This window comes from Ptychodera flava, chromosome 11, assembly GCF_041260155.1.
Source record: "Ptychodera flava strain L36383 chromosome 11, AS_Pfla_20210202, whole genome shotgun sequence".
Taxonomy (NCBI): Eukaryota; Metazoa; Hemichordata; class Enteropneusta; family Ptychoderidae; genus Ptychodera; species Ptychodera flava.
The window spans coordinates 17,150,548-17,158,918 of record NC_091938.1 but is presented as its reverse complement, the minus strand read 5'-3'; positions in this window follow the sequence as shown (position 1 = coordinate 17,158,918).

The following is an 8,371-nucleotide window of genomic DNA, read 5'->3' as shown; positions in this document are numbered from 1 at the left end:
TCCTGTCTATCTAAAGCGCGCTGCGGAATTCGTAGTTAAAATGACAGACGTAAATTACCATCGAGCCGGAGTGTCTACATATGTGTACATGCGTTAACTCTCAGACACCTTCCAATATGAATGATGGTGTGCTACAGGACGCTGGGCAATAACCCCTGCGATTATATAAGTCATCAGTTATCGTGTGTAGGTGCATTTATGTTGAATAAATTCTTACATATCCTTGAAAACATTTTTGAATTTTACCGCAACTAGGTGTACAGCCAAGAATGTTTCAGTCTTGCTCAAATAATAAGTGTGAGATGGAACATTTAAGAGGTTTAGTGAGCGGAACATAGGTGACAATATTTTTCAAACTTGATTAAGTTAACGCTACGAAAGGTCTCGAGAACATATGTTGTGGTGTCCTCCCTGTATGCTGCCCTACACGAAAAACATATATCATGATGGAAAACAGTGGACATGTACTTGGTTTATAATACCTGTGATTGCGTCCGTCCCGTAGAAGCCTACAAGCGACGAGAGCTGGCAGCCGTAGTGATAGCGAAAGAGTGTCCGTTTTCAAGTCGTGCTGAAGTTAAATTTTCTCAGCCTTTATGTGTTTAACACAAAATAAATATAAGAAAATTAAAACATGCTGGCCAAGCCATAAATTCAAAAAAGAAATCAGAGGCTTTTTACACTGTTCATGTTTATAAAAGTAACCATTTATTTTTTTGCAATGGAAACGCGCCATTCTGAATTTAAATTTGCAATTATGGTATCGTTCTGCTCTCACTCGTTGCTTGCAAAAGGCTGTAGTTTTCACTCTCCCGCGCAAATATTCTACACAGAAATTGTTGCGTTCATCTCAGAGATGTATAGAATGGTTTAATATTCATATGTAGTTGCTCGGTTAATAGATGTACCATTTTGCTCACGATTTGGCGCGCGTTCATATCTGCACCTAGAATCGCTGTCGTCTGCATCGTTCCGACCGATGAGTGAGTCATGGAGTTGTCGCGCGCCTGGCGCTCATAAATGACGTAAGCAGGGCACACAGGTGAAGAGTTTTATACACAGTGATGTCGATGAACTTCGTTCGAGCCAATTATTAGACTTGATGTCTCATGGTGAAGTGCCAGGGTCAATGATCATTTTGTTACCTTTGTTCTGAAAACAAAGGCAATGATCCAGGACAGCTGTGTAGGAATCCGGAACTGACTTTTTTCACCTTTTCACTCAGCTTCCACCATGTTCATAGGCCAAAGCGGCCGGCTTCTAGCTTGTCCTCGCATTGTTGGTTATGCAAATATTAAAAGTCAAACCTATCGACATAAAAGCATATTATGGGCCAGTATTTCATGCAACCTCAAACTTAGAACTCGTGAATTAATTGTACCCTGCGATATATCATAAATACCGCCACATTGTCTCGAAGATTACTCTTTGAACATAATTAGGCCTACAGCATGCAGACCATGTTGGTACGCAATTTCACATACCCGTCCCCTCAAACTCCGCAGTTTGCATGGTGACAGCCTCCACGGGTGCAAGGTCATTTTACTACGTAACACCGTCCTTCGGGAGATGTGCAGTTTTGAATAATTCCAAGGGGAAAAGAAATATATTCCAAATATGATGGTTGTTAACACAGCCTCCTAGGTAATATTGCACAATTTTCACATTTTTCATGGTAATCCTGTCCATCAGGTTGTCGCTGTCCTTTGACGACGTAACAGCCAGACATTACGCAGTCGCTCTAATATGATGTCAAATTGTATGTCTCACTCTGCCCCAGATGCCATAATACAGGTTGGCACAATGCTATGGTTTAGGTTCCAAAAGCTCGCAGTTACACTGTAAGTTCAAATCGCTCTAATGGCGCCATACTGAACGTCAAAAAAAGTCCTATAATGTTACCGTGAAGTGGCACATGATATGCATGTCTTGTCGGTTCCCACGACAGATGAAGTCGCGCGCCGTATGTCACGTTGCCCAGCTTATGATACATGATACTCGGGCCCCTCGGTAAGTTCTTTTCTCGACCCCGTTCGAAATGTCAAATGGTCAAGCGTGACATGTTGCGTGGTTGCTGAACTGATTTTTGCGGTGTCGCTTCGGTGAAACTTCACGGTTCCGCGCGCAACATAATGGTCGCCCAGACGACATAATTGGTTCAATCTCTCTCTCTCTCTCTCTCTCTCTCTCTCTCTCTCTCTTTCTCTCTCTCTCTCTCTCTCTCTCTCTCTTCTCTCTCTCTCTCTCTCTCTCGCTCACCAAAACAAAGCAAAATAAACTTATAACAACATTCAGAAACTTTAATTATTGCAGTCACTTTAATAATTCCATATTGGTGTAAATATGTTCTCAGTAATGCCATGATACTTTATAATCTCAAAAATGGTTTATTTATAGACTGTAACAGCTAGACATCATAGTATATAAGATTCTTTGTCATGGGAAAGCTGTCCGTAAGACTTGGAACCCTGCCCTGTGATATATATAGATCACGTCATCAAGTTTCAGGAAGAACACGCACTGATTCCACGACTCGTGTTTTAACTGTCAATAATATGCGACAACCACTAAAAGTCACACTGTGGTTGGCTTTATGTTTTAAGTAATACAATCTTGTCACCTCGACTGCCGTGTGCGACACTGCGAGCCAGGCCACTAACTTTCTACTTCGCCTCGTTTTGACACCCTCGATAGCGCGCGGGATGGAGCAGTCGCGCGACCGTCCCGTGAAAACGGACACTTGCAAGGCCTGCGCCAATCGCCGAATGTCCAACATTCTCCGACGTGCTACGCGACAGAAGGGTGTCTCAGCCGCTTGGAAAGCAATCCTTAGCGTCGAGACAACTTTCACTTGGTAAAATGACTATGTTAATCGGGCCTTCGCCATGTCTCTGCCGTGTGATCGTGCAGATGGGGGGAAGATAAGAAAGCCTACGAGCGTGAAGAAACGCATCACGTCTTCGACAAGCGACAATACAGAATCGCAATCAGTACGAGAATATTATATAGTGATTATACAATTGAGCTGAACTGTCGACACATGACCGAAAACGATTGTATATGGTAATGAAAAAACATTAGACCCTTCATGTACAAGTGGAGAAACAAAAAAATCCGCGAAAGTCATGGCAGGAAAAGGGTTAGATACGCTTCCTAAGTGGGTTCACTCACTAATAAGTCAGGAAACCGCGATCGTAAAATTTAAAGATATCTTTACAAAGCCGTTATATTTCATTGATCTGTGCTAAATATTTCAGACTTTCCTTTGAGATGGCTACAAAGTTTAAGAAAAACGAGTTTCGCCGCTGACTCTTTACTGGGTCATTTGCCTTTTTTTGCGCAGCCCCTGCCATCGAGTCGAGCGGGAACTCTTGAATTTTCCACACTGCGCTGAATATCCAAAACAAATTTGTATGAATTGGTATTGCTTTAGTCCTCTCATTAATCACGCTCACCCGTCAGAAACCGGAGTGGCGGGGCCGGCAGGCGTATAATTTCGTCGGCGACAGTTCGTCTAATTGCCTCGGGGTAAACATTTTCATCACCTATTGGTTTTATCGAATTCTCTGGCCATTTTGGATGAGTACTTTTGATTCTATAATTACATAAGACACACAAAGACCATGATTAATGATAAGTCAGTTATATGAACCCAAAAAAAGTGTACTCGTATTATGGCATGGTTTTTTTTCTCGGTTATCGGAGATGGGGACCAGCTAAAACAGAATTATATCATATAATGTTCCGATGTCGCGTGTGCTTTAAAGAAAGGTCTCAAATTGTGGTACGGCAACGCCGGGGCGCTGCACCCGCGAAAATTTATGATCTCGGCTAGAGAAAACTAAACAAACACGTTAAGCAAATTAATTGAATTTGTTTTACGTATCCGTCTGTCGGGTTAGCGAGGTAATCGGGACATTATGTGACGACAGAAAACACACCTCGCGCCGGAGTGTTTATTTTCGCCTACAGCGCTGTAATAGTCAATGGGCTCTTAACATCGTCGTGAAACAGACACAGGGGTTGTAAGTTTCATTTGCGTAGTGATAAGACATATTCTGTTTGTAAATGAAATGTGATCAGAGTCAAGTGCTGAGTTGGGCCGCCCGTTTTTGTTTTTTTTCCTCCCCGTTTTTGACTGCGGGAAACTCGACGTTAAAGCGCCGTCGAACTCGAACACGGGTGCATCGTTTTAAAGTAAGTGAGTACAACATTTATTGGCCGTGGTTTGATGTCACTCGAATGAAATTAATATTAGCCAAGATATTGACACCAGTGAAGAAGCTATGTACGCATTGTTTCGGCGTGGATCTTCCCCACTCGCTGAGTAAATCGACAGATGCTAGCTTGCCATTACTACTCCAAAATGTAAAGAAGACAGAGGGAGAGGGAGAAAAAAGAAAACCACGCGAATATAAATAGAAAGCTTACAGACAAGAGAGCGGTTTGAGACCACCGTACAATGTTGAGTGCCCTTCATCGTAATGTTCAAAACAAACAAAAACTGCGCGGCGGCTGTTTCAATGGCCTCGCTAAGAACGGTAATTCTCACTCGACGTCTATTTGCTTCATTAGCGCTTCTTTTGGGGAGAGCTGTTACCGACGGGACCGCTCGCTGCGAGCCCGCTAATATTACGATAGCCGACAGAAATTATGCTCTGTTTAGTAGTGAGGTGTTAATTAGTTGTAATTACAGACGCTGTACATCTTCTAAACGCTCTTTCTAATTGTTAAACTCACAAACATAATTAGATTGTCCAAATTAGCATAATCAAGAAGACACGAAGCCGGTGGATTCCGGGATCAGATTTCAAAACATTCAATTTTTCTTGCTTTGTGTGATTGTGGGTATAGGCACTTCATCACACATGTTATTATTCGTTAGGAAAAAAAACCGTCCCGCTGTGTGCGAGAAAATCACTTTCACTGCTAGTCAGTGCGTTTCAAAAAGTTCTCTTTTTGGGGGGCGGGATATAAAATAGCGAGTGCATGCCTTATTTCATTGTTGCACCAAACAATAGAATCTCAACCACAATGCAGCCAAGAAGTAAATTTTGTTTTTCCTGTTTTTGACGGGACCGAGCCACTGCTATTTAACGATTTTTTAGACCAGCAACGGATATGTGACACCGAGCAGACGTCTGCGAAGTCCGTTCCGGTTTTCATTTTTTGGGAAAAGGCATCGGAGAATGGCAGCGCTCTTGTTTCCCTTCCCAAGATAACAAGTCGCCCTCCAATTTAGCTATTTATGCATTACACTTTAAATGTATAACTCCCTAAATTGTTCCTTTCAAACGTACACGTGTAAATTTCTTTGTGTCATTTTCACAGAAAGAGAATGAATTTGGCCGGCGACTGAATCACTGCTACTTTGCGACGATTGTTGTGCTGGTTCCGACCTCTTTAACATGCCTGACTCGTGCCCTTTTTCTAAAATGGCTTTTCCCTCAATCGTCTACAAACAACACACCGAAGAGGAGCATATTTCATACAACTTAATGTCTATTAGTGTAGTCTGTCATTTTTTTCTGAACGGAGAAAGAACTTCTTTATTGCTGGGGGAAAGGCGCGCGTCATTGGCCGCGTACTGCGCCTTAGAAACCTTACGCGACAGGCAATGCAGGTTCAAAGAACTCACCAATCAACTTGAATTAGACTGTTGCAAATGATTATTATTTTGCCTTTTTTGTTCGGGAAAGTTCTTTTCCACTTTTTGATTTTGTTCTGTTTATGTTTCGAAACATCTAAATTTCATTTTTTTATTAAATTTTCATCAAAAGAACAAGAAGAAAACGAAACAGGCTCAGTAAGTATCAGTATTTTTGTAGGACTGGTGTGACGAAGCCCATTTCCACCGCACGGGCAACATAGTTTCCTTTGTTTCAAAGGTTTCATTTAAAGCATTCGGATATGTCATGCTAGGTTCCACTTTAAAACAAACTTAAACCTTGACTGTAACGCGCCTGTGATAATCAACTTAACACCTCTGTCTAACTTCATTAATTAAGCTGTAAACCGATTGGTACACCATTGAAAATATTTCTTAATGTTTTAGCGAAGGTATAAAGAGCGTTCTGTAGCGAATATTTATAAAACGTTTTTGCACTTATTTGTTCGGCGGAAGGTCAAATTAATTTATTTCCCGGATCAATTGAAATACATGTTGTTTTCACTTTTTACTCACTCGGCGTGGGCTTCATAAACAAGCGATCTGTTTCAATAGGCGCAACGACAACATTGACAAAACAACTTAAGAGGGGAGAGTTCGTTAATTTTGTCATTTCGTAGTATTTGAAACGCATGCGCGATGCAAAATCGCGCAAGCCTTTATTTTTATATGAAATTTCATTCGTGCAGATATGTCCTTGTGAGGGTATTTCATGGTGGAATCAGAACGAGGCTTCATCTCTGTGTAGTTAAATTTGATGTTTTACTCTAAATCCATGGGCAATAACTTCGTGCATCCGTGCCAATCTCGTCATTCTGTAATTTACAACAATCGGTGATCACAGGCTATCCGTTGTGTTTCCTATGCTCGGGGGCAAAACTACAGCTATAACGTATGTAACAGCACCCCGAACACTGCAGAAATTTGGCCTCTAACAGTCTAACAACCCATACTTGTGTTAAATTGAATGAAAGACGGCGCTGTCGATCTCATTTCTACGGGCACGGAAGAACGATCGTGGGTATGCATTTGATCCGCCGAGCATCATACTCTGATCTCCGCTATCAGCCAACCAGAACGCCTATGCAACAACATTCATCACAATCTGAAAGCACGGAGCGGGGTGGGGGGGGGCACGGCGACTCTCTTTCTAACACTGCAATCTGGTGGTAACGCATAACACCGAAAACCCCACAACAACGTCTGCAGTCAGAGCTAGACAGTCGTTGGAAAAGATCACTTCTCCCCCCCCCCTCCTCCCCACAATGGGAGCGATTTTCTTGCCCGATATCTTGAGTAATGCGTCGGATGACTATTGGGCAAGTAGGTAATTATTTATCTGAGTGTTAGAAACACCACTTCAGTATTCAGGCCTAACTTTATTTTCAGTGAACTGTGCGCTTAATGTGACCAGTTTAGATGCACACATTGATGGCAGACTGACTTGCCATTGGTTGCCGTGCTAATCACTGCTCTGAGAAAGTGGTCGTTTTATCGGTGAACAATGGTATACAGCGATGTTAGAGGCGAACCGCCTTAATGTAGGGAGTTGTAGGTGACGCTCTCACAAGCCTGCCCTTTCAATAATGACTCCGACTAAATAAATTGGTCGCCGGGTGTCTATAGTCTTTTGTGTGAGCTGACACTGGGCTTGTCCGCACAAATATTGTCGGGGTTTTTTTTGCCAAAGCTTTGTAAATCAAAGGAAAATAGCGGGCTTTGCAGTGATAAGGGTAAAACTGTGGGTAGCTGATTGAATTCGTTGCAGTCCGCAACTGAAGCGGCGCTTGCCACACACTTCTGAAGGGGGGGGGGGGGATTGAGGCGCGGTATAGCACACGAAACATGTTTCCCTACATCGCAACTCTTCCGTGTAATATTTGGCCGAAAATAATGAGACAAAAAGACATAAAGAGACAAAAGTTTTCTTTCTTTTAGAGTTTCCCCAAACACTGAAAAAAGTGAGCTGCGTGGGGGAAGGGGCCAAGCGAGATTAGAACTCGGCCTACTTTGTCAAAATGGTAAGAGGAACCTAGAAACAAAAATTACCATAAAAAACATCGGTGAAAATAACGTTTTATGTGAGTTTGGTGATAGGAAATGCTTAAAAGAATAGATGGTGGAAGTTTTACCATGCAGTTAAAGAGGGCGGACAATTTTTAAACCAGACGCACACAGAAAACAAATAAATGAAAGGACCAGGGTAAACAAAGCAAAGCCGTGCTAGGTCCCACAAGAATAGCGGTTTGCCTTACAAATTTCCAAGTTTGGCACTAGAACGACTAATTGCTACGTGGTGTTGCGAGTACGCCGCCGCCGCTTTCAACGTCACCATTGTTCATAAACTTGTCCTTTGTGGAGGAAAAACTGCCCAATTTCAGAACACAAAAACACCCTAAGTCTCATCCCCTCTCGACAAACTTCAATGACATTATGTCGAGGCATGATACCGAGGTGTTGCGTGGAGCTTGCCTCCTCTGTATAAGTCGAGCCCACTGTCCGTTTTTTAAAGGCCTGCTGTTTTCAAATCGTTCAATGACTGGAAATGATTCAGTTTGTCCAAGCCCTCTTAAAAGTGGGATGGAACCCAGCATTGTCTCCGGCGTAATAGTCTATCCGATTCGTTTTTGTCAGCATATTTATCGATCTAACCTTTTGAAACCGGTCTAATTATAGGAAAATTCAATCGCTTTCAGGGTACCA